Raw genomic sequence first — 14470 nt, 5'->3', positions numbered from 1 at the left:
CTCTCTCTCTCTCTCTCTCTCTCTCTCTCTCTCTCTCTCTCTCTCTCTCTCTCTCTCCTCCCCCTCCCTCTCTCCTTCTTGATTTACAGATAAGATTATAAAGCTCTTAGCTATGTTTTCATCTATAACTGATTGCTTCTTGTCAGGATGATCATAGACTAATCTTCGGAGACAATAAGGGAGCACCAAATTAATTGTTTTTCTTCATAATATTTGCCATTTGCCTTGGTCATGGTGCCATGATCAAGAGTCAAGGATCTCTTCACAAAAATCAGAATGTAACTAAGTTACAAACTCAGAAAGAAAAGAAGGTAATAGTAGCTTTAAAATGAGTATGTCAGTCAGAATTTGGGCTAGGCTCTATCTATGCCCAGGAGTAGTTGGCAAAAATAAAATGAAAGGAATAGTAGACTAGACTAATCTCTCACAATGTTTTTTAGATATTTTGTATAATCTTTTGATTTAATAAATTCAGTTTTATCTTTGTGTTTTTGCAGACTTTTAAAATGTACTTGCAGATTTTTAAAATGTAAAACTCCAAATGTTGTTTTGTTTTGTTTTAAAAGACAGTTTTGAAAAAAGAACATAAAATAAGATTGCCAGGGAAGTGTAGAGATTCTTATATAATTTGGCAAGGAAATCATGATCAAATATATATGGAAAAAGTTTTTAATACAAGAAAAAGATCCTAGAATTGTTAGTAACTTTCTGAATAAGAATCCTATAAGTCAGAAAATAATGACAAATTTAAAATGAGATTGTATAAAATTAAAATGTTTCTGCAGAACAAAGGAAACAATTGACGGAAGTTAAAACCTACAAAATGGGAGAACATTTTTCTCACTGTACATCTGATAGGAAACAAATGTGAAGAACATACAAAGAACAAAAAACTAATATATATATATTAAAAAAAACACCAAAAATGGGGAAACATAATGAACAAATAAATTTCATGAGAAAAAATATGCAAGGTGGGGAAAAATGTTTAATATCATTAACCATTTCTGAAATGCAAATCAAATCTACATTTAAATTTCTTCTCATTCAGCCAAAAGATTAATCATTAAGACAAAGTAGCAGATAATTTGAGCCTTTGTCAAAAAGTAATGGTATTAAGTTAGCCTTTAGTGAGTTATTATCCATTTTTATCCCATAGACCCATAAGCATTATAGGCTATTATTAAGTAATCTTAGTAACACCCCCCCCCCCCAGAACTCGATAGTCAAACCCCATTTCTGAAGGTACCACATTCTTAATCACAGAACATGGAGATAACAGTTGATATTGACCTGAAATGTTCATTCCTACTGGCTAGATTTTATAGTTTTGGAACATAATATTTAAATCACTGGGAGCAGGGTTGGTTATCAATCTCATCCAACTGTAAACCTTACAATCTATAACACAACAAACTTGACAAATTGCTCATTGGTGTAATACTATGGATAGTAGGAGAGTACCCATTTACATTACCATAAGAACTAATTCGTACTCTGTGAGACTGCATATTCCTGACACTAATGATGAGGCCAATAAGCAGAGGATATATTATAGATCTGAATTCACAATGACTCTGAGAGAATTCAAGAAATGTATACAAGCTCAGACAAGACAAAATCCATCATGGAATGGTGAGAGGTAGGAATGAAATCTCATCTCACCACTAGCAGCTGTTAGTATTCATTGCTATGGAGAGGGAGTGTCAAGGATCAAGTTTCATTTGTGTATTTTACTAGCATGAGTTGCTGAAAATTCAAGAATTAGCTGGCTGTATATAGATGCATGAGTCCTCAATTTTATTACATTAAAATGACTTTGATCTTTTTCATGAGTATCATCCTGTTTTTATTACTTTAGAACTTTAATTTAAGTTAGAATCTAGGATAGTGATACTACCAGCAGTTTTTTGTTTATTTGTTTTGTTTGTTTTGGTTTGATTTGTTTTCGTTTCTTTTAAGGGTTTTTTTTGTTTTTTTTTTTTTTTTGTTTTTTTTACTTTTTCTAATTAGGAATTTTCTTAATTTACATTTCCTATGCTATCCCAAAGGTCCCCAAGACTCTCCCCCCAACTCACCTACCCACTCACTCCCACTTATTGGTCCTGGTGTTCCCCTGTACTGACTCATATAAAGTTTGCAAGACCAATGAGCCTCTCTTTCCAATGATGGCAGACTAGGTCATCTTCTGATACATATGCAGCTAGAGACAGGAGCTCAGGCAGGTACTGCTTAGTTGATATTGTTGTTCCAACTATAGGTTTGCAGATCGCTTTAGCTCCTTGTGTACTTTCTCTAGCTCTTCCATTGGGGGCTCTGTGATTCATCCAATAGCTGACTGTGAGCATCCACTTCTGTGTTTGCTAGGCCCTGGCATAGTCTCACAAGAGACAGCTATATCTGGGTACTTTCAGCAAAATCTTGCTAGTGTATGCAATGGTGTCAGCGTTTGGAAGCTGATTATGGGATGGATCCCTGGATATGGCAATCACTAGATGGTCCATCCTTTCGTCTCAGCGCCAAACTTTGTCTCTGTAACTCCTTCCATGGGTGTTTTGTTCCCCTTTCTAAGAAGGGGAAAGTGTCCACACTTTGGTCTTCGTTCTTCTTGAGTTTCATGTGTTTTGAAAATTGTATCTTGTATTTGGGTATTCTAAGATTCTGGGCTAATATCCACTTATACAGTGAGTACATATTGTGTGAGTTCTTTTGGATTGGGTTACCTCACTCAGGATGATGCCCTCCATGTCTATACATTTGCCTAGCAATTTCATAAATTCATTCTTTTTAATAGGTGAGTAGTACTCCATTGTGTAAATGTACCACATATTCTGTATCCATTTCTCTATTGAGGGACAACTGGGTTCTTTCCAGCTTCTGGCTCTTATAAATAAGGCCACTATGAACATAATGGAGCATGTGTCCTTCTTACAAGTTGGAACATCATCTGGATATATGCCCAGGAGAGGTATTTTGGGATCCTCCGGGAGTAGTATGTCCAATTTTCTGAGGAATCGCCATACTGATTTCCAGAGTGGTTGTACAAGCTTGCAATCCCACCAATAATGGAGGAATGTTCTCTTTCTCCAAATCCTTGCCAGCATCTGCTGTCACCTGAATTTTTGATCTTAGCCATTCTGACTGGTATGAGGTAGAATCTCAGGGTTGTTTTGATTTGCATTTCCCTGATGATTAAGGATGCTGAACATTTTTTCAGGTGCTTCCCACCATTTGGTATTCCTCAGGTGAGAATTCATTGTTTAGCTCTGAGCCCCATTTTTTAATGGGGTTATTTGATTTTCTCGAGTCCACCTTCTTGAGTTCTTTATATATATTGCATATTAGTCCCCTATCTGAATTAGGATAGATAAAGATCCTTTCCCAATCTGTTGGTGGCATTTTTGTGTTATGGACGGTGTTTTTTGCCTTACATAGGCTTTGCAATTTTATGAGGACCCATTTATTGATTCTTACAGTACAAGCCATTGCTGTTCTATTCAGGAATTTTTCCCCTGTGCCCAAATCTTCAAGGCCTTTCCCCACTTTCTTTTTAAGTTTCACTTTTTTTGACTCACTTTTTTATGTGGAGTTCCTTGATCCACTTAGACTTGATCTTAGTACAAGGAGATAGGAATGGATCAATTCGCATTCTTCTACATGATAATCTCCAGTTGTGCCAGCACCATTTGTTGAAAATGCTGTATTCTTTTACACTGGATGGTTTTAGCTCCCTTGTCAAAGATCAAGTGACCATAGGTGTGTGAGTTCATTTCTGGGTCTTCAATTCTATTCCATTGGTCTACTTGTCTTTCCTATACCAGTACCATGCAGGTTTTTTTTTTTTTTTTTTTTTTTTTTTTTTTTTTTTTTTTTTTTTTTTTATCACAATTGCTCTGTAGTACAGCTTTAGGTCAGGCATCGTGATTCCACCAGAGGTTCTTTTATCTTTGAGAAGAGTTTTTGCTATCCTAGTTTTTTTGTTATTCCAGATGAATTTGCAGATTGCCCTTTCCAATTATTTGAACAACTGAGTTGGTATTTTGATGAGGATTGCATTGAATCTGTAGATTGATTTTAGTAAGATAGCCATTTTTACTATATTGATCCTGCCAATCCATGAACATGGGAGATCTTTCCATCTTCTGAGATCTTCTCAAAATTTTTTCAGAGACTTGAAAATCTTATCATAAAGATCTTTCACTTCCTTAGGTAGAGTCACAACAAGGTATTTTATATTATTTGTGACTATTGTGAAGGTTGTTGTTTCCCTAATTTCTTTCTCAGCCTGTTTATCATTTGTGTAGAGAAGGCCATTGACTTGTTTGAGTTTATTTTATATCCACCTACTTCACTGAAGCTGTTTATCAGGTTTAGGTGTTCTCTGGTGGAATTTTTAGGGTCACATATATACTACCATATTATCTGCAAAAAGTGATATTTTGACTTCTTCCTTTCCAATTTGTATCCCCTTGATATCCTTTTTTTGTCGAATTGCGATGTCTAGGACTTCAAATACTAGGTTTAATAGGTATGGAGAAAGTGGGCAGCCTTATCTAGTCCCTGATTTTAGTGGGATTGCTTCCAGCTTCTCACCATTTACTATGATGTTGGCTACTGCTTTGCTGTACATTGCTTTTATCATGTTTAGATATGGGCTTCGAATTCCTGATCTTTCCAAGACTGTTATCATGAATGGGTGTTGGATTTTGTCAAATTCTTTTGCAGCATCTAATGTGATGATCATGTGGATTTTGTCTTTGAGTTTGTTTATATAATGGATTATGTTGATATATTTCTGTATATTAAACCATCCCTGCATCCCTGAAATGAAGCCTACTTGGTCAGGATTGTAAATGGCCTGTAGATTTATCCCGTTGTTATAAATAATGATTATGAGGGAGAAATTAAAATCGTAGCTGCTTCCCCTCATGGTGTTATAACTGTACCCGGTAGTCAAGGAATTGCTCAACTTGTTTTAATTCCACTACATCCAACACTGTCCAGATTTATTAAGAATGAAAGAGGACAAAATGGTTTTTACTCCTCTTGTGTGAATTGGGTTCAATCTATTACTAACCAGAGACCAAACCTTAAATTGACATTTGATGGATAAAGCTTTGAAGGTTTAATAGATACTGGAGCTGATGTAACAATCATTAGAGGACAGGACTCGCCCTCAAACTGGCCTTTGACTGACAAGCTAACTCACCTTCAAGGAATTGGTTATGCTAGTAACCCAAAATGAAGCTCCAAATTGCTAACCTGGAGAGATGGGAATGGAAAATCAGGAAAAATTCAGCTGTATGTTATGTCAAATTGGCCTGTAACTCTATGGGGAAGAGATCTCTTGACACAGGTGGGCATTATAATGTACAGGTCTAATGAGATGGTGACTAAGCTGACATTCAAACAGGGACCTCTGCCTGGTCATGGACTAAAAAAGAAGGGACAAGGAATTAAGACTTTTGAAGATCCTAAACCTCACTCTAACACAAGAGGTTTGGAGTCTTTTCTGTAGTGGCCACTATCTTGCCTGCATCCCAAGCAGATAAAATTCAATGCCTTAATGATATTCTGGTGTGGGTGGATCAGTGGTCTTTACCTAAAGAAAAAATAGAAGCCAGTACTTTGCTAGTACAGGAGCAACTAGAAGCAGGACATCTAGTAGACTCTCAGTCCCCTTGGAATACACCAAATTTCATAATCAAGAAAAAATCGCCCTTCCTGTCCATGCCAGCACCGGGGTACCTTGGGTGTGGAGTCTGTGGACACCTGCTAGGTCCTCAAAGGACCCTCTACAGGATCTTAAGACCTCTGGTGAGTGGAACAAAGCTTCTGCTCCAATCCAATCATGTGGGACCTGAGACTGCATTAATTAGGGAAGCAGAAAACCCAGCCTGATCGGGGTCACAAGACCCTTCAGGTCCACACCAGTACTGGGTACCTTGAGTGGGGAGTCTGCAGATAACCACAAGGTACCCACAAGACCCAACACGGGATCTAAAGACCTCTGGTGAGTGGAACACAGCTTCTGCTCCAATCCAATCTCACAGAACCTGAGACTGCATTAATTAGGGAAGCAGAAAACAGGACCTGATCAGGGTCACAAGTCCCTTCTGGTCCACGCCAGCACCAGGGCGCCTTGGGCACAGAGTCTGAAGACACCCCAAGGTCCCCACAGGAATCTCCACAGGATCGTAGGATCTCTTGTGAGTGGATTACAACTTCTGCTAAGAAGCAGATTCGAACACCAGATAACTGGGCACCTTCCCTACAAGAGGAGAGCTTGTCTGCAGAGAGTATTCTGAACACCAAAATTCAGAAGAAATCTAGTCTCCCAGGTCTACTGATAGAGGCTAACAGAATCACCTGAGGAATAAGCTCTAACCAGAGACAACTATATCAACTAACTCCAGAGATTTCCAGATGGCGAAAGGCAAATGTAAGAATCTTACTAACAGAAACAAAGACCACTCACCATCATTAGAACACAGCACTGCCACCCCATCCAGTCCTGAGCACCCCAACACACCTGAAAAGAGAGTCCCGGATTTAAAAGCATATCTCATGATGATGGTAGAGTACATCAAGAAGGACTTTAATAACTCCCTTAAAGATATACAAGAGAACACTGCTAAACAGGTAGAAGACCTTAAAGGGAAAGCACAAAAATCCCTTAAAAATTGCAGGAAAACACGACCAAACAGGTGATGGAATTGAATAAAACCATCTAAGACCTAAAAAGGTAAGTAGACACAATAAAGAAAACCCAAAGTGCAGCAACTCTGGAGATAGAAAGCCTAGGAAAGAAATCTGGAACCATAGATGTGAGAATCAGCAACAGAATACAAGAGATGGGAGACAGAATCTCAGGTGCAGAATATTCCATAGAGAACATCGGTCCAACAATCAAAGATCATACAAAATGCAAAAAGATCCTAACTCAAAACATCCAGGAAATCCAGGAAACAATGAGAAGACCAAACCTACGGACAATAGGATTAGATGACAATGAAGACTTTCAACTGAAAGGGACAGTAAATATCTTCAACAAAATTATAGAAGAATACTTCACAAAACTAAAAAAAGACATGCCCAAGAACATACAAGAAGCCTACAGAACTCCAAATAGGCTAGACCACAAAAAAATTCCTCCCGACACATAATAATCATAACAACAAATGCACTAAAAAATATAGAATATGAATAACAGTAAGGGAAAAGGGTCAAGTAACATATAAAGGCAGGCCTATCTGAATTACACCAAACTTTTCACCAGAGACTATGAAAGCCAGAAGACCCTGGACAGATTTTATACAGACCCTAAGAGAACACAATGCCAGCCCAGGCTACTATATCCAAGCAAACTCTCAATTACCATAGATGGAGAAAACAAAGCATTCCACGACAAAACCAAATTCACACATTATCTTTCCACAAATCCAGCTCTTCAAAGGATAATAACAGAAAAAAACCAATGCAAGGACAGAAACCATGCCCTAGAAAAAGCAAGAAAGTAATCCATCAACAAACCAAAAAAAAGAGTACCAAAAGAACAGAATGCCAACTCTAAAAACAAAAATAAAAGGAAGCAACGATTACTTTTCATTAATATCTCTTAATATTAATGGACTCCATTCCCCAATAAAAAGACATAGACTAAGAGACTGGCTACACAAACAGGACCCAACATTCTGCTGCATACAGGAAACACATCTCAGGGAAAAAGACACACTACCTCAGAGTGAAAGGCTGGAAAAAAATTTTCCAAGCAAATGGTCTGAAGAAACAAGCTGGAGTAACCAATACAATATCAAATAAAATTGACTTCCAACCCAAAGTTATCAAAAAAGACAAGGAGGGACACTTCATACTCATCAAAAGTAAATTCCTCCAAGAGGAACTCACAATTCTGCATAACTATGATCCAAATGCAACAGCAGACACATTTATTAAAGAAACTTTAGTAAAGCTCAAAGCACACATTGCATCTCACACAATAATAGTGGGAGTCTTCAACAGAACACTTTCATCAATGGACAGATCGTGGAGACAAAAACTAAACAGAGACACAGTGAAGCTAACAGAAGTTATGAAACAAATGGACTTAACAGATATCTACAGAACATTTTATCCTTAAAAAAAAGGATATATCTTCTTCTCAGCACCTCATGGTACCTTCTCCAAAATTGACCATATAATTGGTCACAAAAGAGGCCTCAACAGATACAAAAATATTGAAATTATCCCATTCATCCTGTCAGACCACCATGGACTAAGGCTAATCTGCAATAACAACATAACTAATGGAAATACAACATTCACTTGGAAAGTGAACAACACTCTTCTCAATGATATATTGGTCATGGAAGGAATAAAGAAAGATATTAAAGACTTTTTAGAGTTTAATGAAAATGAAGCCACAACTTACCCAAACTTATGGGACACAATGAAAGCATTTTTGGAGGGAAACTCATAGCTCTGAGTGCCTCCAAAAAGAAACTAGAGAGAGCACACACTAGCAGCTTGACAACACACCTAAAAGTTCTAGAAAAAAAGGAAGCAAATTCACCCAAGAGGAGTAGATGGCAGAAAATAATCAAACTCAGGAGTGAAATTAACCAATTTACACAATTTACACAATGGAGTACTACTCAGCTATTAAAAAAATGAATTTATGAAATTCCTAGGCAAATGGATGGACCTGGAGGGCATCATCCTGAGTAAGGTAACCCAATCACAAAGGAACTCGCACAATATGTACTCACTGATAAGTGGATATCAGCCCAGAAACTTAGGATACCCAAGATATTAGATACAATTTGCTAAACGCATGAAATTCAAGAAGATGGAAGACCAAAGTGTGGACACTTTGCCCCTTCTTAGAAAGGGGAACAAAACACCCATGGAAGGAGTTACAGAGACAAAATTTGGAGCTGTGACGAAAGGATGGACCATCTAATGATTGCCATATGCAGGGATCCATCCCATAATCAGCTTCCAAAAGCTGACACCATTGCATACACTAGCAAGATTTTGCTGAAAGGACCCAGATATAGCTGTCTCTTGTGAGACAGTGCCAGGGCCTAGCAAACACAGAAGTGGATGCTCACAGTCAGCTATTGGATGGATCACAGGGTCCCCAATGGAGGAGCTAGAGAAATTACCCAAGGAGCTAAAGGGAACTGCAACCCTATAGGTGGAACAACAATATAAACTAACCAGTACCCCGGAGCTCTTGTCTCTAGCTGCATATGTATCAAAAGATGGTCTAGTTGGCCATCACTGCAGAGAGAGGCTCATTGGACTTGCAAACTTTATATGCCCCAGTGCAGGGGAACCCCAGGGCCAAAAAGGGGAAGTGGGTGGGTAAGGGATTGGGGGTGGGTGGGTGTGGGGGACTTTTGGGATAGCATTGAAAATGTAAATGAGGAAAATACCTAATAAAAAATAAATTAAAAAAAAAAGCAATCTACAGCAAACCAGTAGTCAATGTCAAAATAAATGGTGAGACTGGAAGCAATCCCACTAAAATCAGGGACTAGACAAGGCTGCCCACTTTCTCCCTACCTATTCAACATTGTAGTTGAAGTCCTAGACAAAGCAATTCGACAACAAAAGGAGATCAATGGGATACAAATTGGAAAAGAATAAGTCAAAATGTCACTTTTTGCAGATATGATAGTATATATAAGTGACCCTAAAAATTCCACCAGAGAACTTCTAAACCTGATAAACAACTTCGGTGAAGTAGCTGGTTATAAAATTAACTCAAACAAGTCAATGGCCTTTCTCTACACATAGGATAAACAGGCTGAGAAAGAAATTAGGGAAACAACACACTTCTCAATAGTCATAAATAATATAAAATACCTTGGTGTGACTCTAACTAGGTAAGTGAAAGATCTGTATGACAAGAACTTTGAGTCTCTGAAGAAAAAAATTAAAGAAGATGTAAGAAGTTGGAAAGATCTCCCATGTTCATGGATTGGCATGATCTATATAGTAAGAATGGCTATCTTGCCAAAAGAAATCTACAGATTCAATGCAATCCCCACCAAAATTCCAACTCAATTCTTCACTGAATTAAAAAGAGCAATCTACAAATTCATCCGGAATGACAAAAAACCTAGGACAGCAAAAAAATCTTCTTAAGGATAAAAGAAACTTGGTGGAGTAACCATGCCTGACCTAAAGCTTTACTACAGAGCAATTGTGATAAAAAAAACTGCATGGTACTGGTATAGTGACAGAAAAGTAGACCAATGGAATAGAATTGAAGACCCAGAAATGAACCCACACACCTATGGTCACTTGATTTTGGCAAAGGAGCTAAAACCATCCAGTGGAAGAAAGACAGAATTTTCAACAAATGGTGCTGGCACAACTGATGGTTATCATTTAGAAGAATGCCAATTGATCCATTCCTATCTCCTTGTACTAAGGTCAAATCTAAATGGATCAAGGAACTCCACATAAAACCAGAGACACTGAAACTTATAGAGGAGAAAATATGGAAAAGCCTCGAAGATATGGGTATAGGGGAAAAATTCCTGAATAGAACAGCAATGGCTTGTGCTGTAAAATCAAGAATCGATAAATGGGACCTCATAAAGTTTCAATGCTTCTGCAGGGCACAAGACACTGTCAATAAGACAAGAAGTCCAGCAACAGATTGGGAAAGGATCTTTACCTATCCTAAATCAGATAGGGGACTAATATCCACTATGTATAAAGAACTCAAGAAGGTGGACTCCAGAAAATCAAATAACCGCATCAGAAATTGGGGCTCAGAGGTGAACAGAGAATTCTCACCTGAGGAATGCCAAATGGCAGAAAAGCAACTGAGAAAATGTACAACATCCTTAATCATCAGAGAAATGAAAATCCAAACAACCCTGAGATTCCACCTCAAACAAGTCAGATGGGATAAGATCAAAAATTCAGGTGACAGTAGATGCTGGTGAGGATGTGGAGAAAGAGGAACACTCCTCCATTGTTAGTGGGTTTGCAAACTTGTACAAGCACTCTGGAAATCAGTCTGGGGGTTCCTCAGAAATTTGGACATTGGACTACCAGAGGATCCTTCCATACCACTCCTGGGCATATATCTAGAAGATGTTCCAACCGGTAAGAAGGACACATGCTCCACTATGTTCATAGCAGCTTTATTTATAATATCCAGAAGCTGGAAAGAACCCAGATGCCTCTAAACAGAGGAATGGATACAGAAAATGTGGTACATTTACACAATGGAGTACTACTCAGCTATTAAGAAGAATGAATTTATGAAATTCCTAGGCAAATGGATTGACCTGGGGGATATCATCCTGAGTGAGGTAACTCAATCACAATGAAACTCACACAATATGTACTCACTGATAAGTGGATATTAGCCCAGAAACTTCGGATACCCACGATATATGATACAATTTTATAAACACATGAAACTCAAGAAGAACGAAGAAAAAAGTGTGGACACTTTGCCCCTTCTTAGAAAGGGGAGCAAAACACCCATGGAAGGAGTTACAGAGACAAAATTTGGAGCTGTGACAAAAGGATGGACCATCTAGTGATTGCCATATGCAGGGATCCATCCCATAATCAGCTTTCAAACGCTGACACCATTGCATACACTAGCAAGATTTTGCTGAAAGGACCCAGATATAGCTGTCTCTTGTGAGACTATGCCGGGGCCTAGCAAACACAGAAGTGGATGCTCACAGTCAGCTATTGGATGGATCACAGGGCCCCCAATAGAGGAGCTAGAGAAAGTATCCAAGGAGCTATAGAGATCTGCAACCCTGTAGGTGCAACAACATTATGAACTAACTAGTACCCCGGAGCTCTTGACTCTAGCTGCTTATTTATCAAAAGATGGCCTAGTTGGCCATCTCTGGAAAGAGAGGCCCATTGGACTTGCAAACTTTACATGCCCCAGTACAGGGGAACGCGAGGACCAGAAAGTGGGGGTGGGTGGGCAGGGGAATGGGGGTGATGGAATGGGGGACCTTTGGGATAGCATTGGAAATGTAAATGAGGAAAATCCCTAATAAAAATATAAAAAAATCTTCACCATGCATTACTTACAAATAATGTGATTTGTATATTTATTATTTAGATGTAAGGTTTTCAGTTTTGATGAAAATAATACCATGACCATGATATTATATATCAAAAATGTCAGTTCAATGTTCCCTTACATTATTTAATATTTTGAGATAATACACATCACTGCAGCGTAGTATGAGTTACATAAATACATAGGACAAAATGGCCAGAGTTAATTCAAGATCAATTCAGAAATTGTTACATATTCAGTCTTAATATGAAGTTAAAATACTTTTAGTGATTTAAATATTTCCTTAACATTTGAGTTCATACATGTATATAATGAAATATAAGCATATTAATCACTCATTCCCACTTCATCCCCAACAATTCTCCCTCCATACTTCATTTCATGTTCTCCACCCAAATTTGTGTCTTCTTGTAACATAATCCATTGAGTCCAATTCATGTTGCCCATATGTCCTCAAGTTTAGTGAAAACCTTATAGCTGGAAAATGCTATCAATGGCCCCATAATCAAAGTGGAGTAGGTCCCCCTTCACAAGAAGTTATGTAGCACAAATAGCTGTTATATGAAATTCAAATCAGCAACAGAAATATCAAATTTTAAAATTAACTATTTTGCACAAAAGTCTAATATATATTAGTTTCATACTTATATGCTAGTTAACTATGTTAAGACAATTTGAAAGTATTTACTTCTGTAATTAAATCATTATGTTTTCATTTTTACATACGTTAAAAGCATAGCAATTCAAAACAGTTAAACCCAAACAAAGTTATACTATTTCTGGATGCATTCTTTGGGGTGTAAAAACATGTGCAGTGCCAATTTATAATGTTATATGTTAAGACATCAGGACATAATGAAACTACAACATGTAACTTGGACAAGTGCATCAACATAGACCTTGATTTCCTATATATATAAATTAATTTTTGATCACTTATGGTCAGAAATATTTAGAACAGCTTCATTTTAAATGCCACCACAATTAGTTATGTGACTCGGTTAAAAGAATCTATATATTAAGGGTCATGCAGGTAGTTAAATTATGTTATCTGATGGACAGTTTTCCAGAGGGCTTTCTTGATATCCCTGTTCCTCAGGCTGTAAATGAAGGGGTTCATCATGGGAACCACCATTGTATACATTACCGAAGCCACCATACTTTCCCTGGAAGAACTAGAAACTGTTGAACTGAGGTACACTCCTATACCTGTTCCATAAAATAGGCAAACAACTGACAGGTGAGATCCACAGGTAGAGAAAGCTTTATATTTCCCTAACAGTGATGGAAGTCTAAAAATAGAAGATGCAATTTTATAGTAGGAGTAAAATATTCCTGAGGCAGGGAGGAAACCAACAATGATGCTTAAAAGAAACATGACTATGTCATTGATAGTAGTGTTAGAACAAGCAAGTTTTACAAGTTCTGGAACATCACAGAAGAAATGAGGGATTTCTATGTTAGTACAAAATGTTAGTTGTGACACCATAAAGCAGTGCACCTGTGAATCAATGAGACTGACACAAAATGACATTACAACCAAATATCTACACAGACGAGGATTCAGAATGACTTGGTAGTGTAGAGGGTGACAAATGGCCACCCATCTGTCATATGTCATCACTACCAGTAGAACACAGTCCATACACGCAAAAAAAAAATAAAGAAAAATACTTGAGTTAGGCATTCAGCATAAGTTATGGATCTGTTATGGGCATGCAAGTTTATCAGCATTTTGGGGATGGTGGTGCTGCTGAAGCCCATGTCAGACAATGACAGGTTGTAGAGGAAGAAGTACATTGGGCTGTGAAGGTGGGAATCAGAGCTGATGGCCAAGATGATTAGAAGATTTCCAAGCATAGTGAGCAGGTATATGAGCAGGAATAGTGCAAAAAAGATGAGCTGCAGTTCAGGGTCATCTGAGAGTCCAAGAAGACTGAATTCCAAGGTTCCTGTTGAATTATATGGTTCCATAAGGCTAGGATGTCTTTTGAAAAGACAAAAAAAAATCATTGTAGAGAACTAAGCAGTATAGATGTAAGTGTCTACATGCCTATATGTTTGTAAACCAGCAATTCATAAGACACCATTCATACATGAGAACTGTTCATGTTTAGAAATTACCTATTTACTCAGAAAAAGGTTCTGGGGCTAAGAGCTTTGTTTTCTGTTTGGTAAATACTTGAAACATTGAAGAGGGGAAATTCATGATTTGAATAGAAATAAGTGGTACAGCCCTTGTCAGTTATATGCAATAATCTAAATTTGTTCCCATCAGAAAACATGGTAGAGAAAGATAGGGGAAATAGTAAACAAAAAAGGAGAAATTAAGGAAGGAAGAAAGGAAGGAAGGAAGGGAGGAAGGAAGGAAGGAAGGAAGGAAGGAAG

At 37.8% G+C, this 14470-nt stretch overlaps 1 pseudogene; it reads right to left on the bottom strand.

Moving 5' to 3' along the window:
• Nucleotides 1–13124: 13124 nt before the first annotated feature.
• LOC110288416 (olfactory receptor 7E178-like) lies at nt 13125–14056 on the bottom strand (annotated as a pseudogene).
• Nucleotides 14057–14470: the final 414 nt, after the last annotated feature.

The sequence above is a fragment of the Mus caroli genome, unplaced genomic scaffold, assembly GCF_978045245.1.
Source record: "Mus caroli unplaced genomic scaffold, Mus_caroli_1 scaffold_11, whole genome shotgun sequence".
Taxonomy (NCBI): Eukaryota; Metazoa; Chordata; class Mammalia; order Rodentia; family Muridae; genus Mus; species Mus caroli.
The sequence above is the reverse complement of the archived record's forward strand: the minus strand, read 5'-3'. Positions and strand labels throughout refer to the sequence as shown.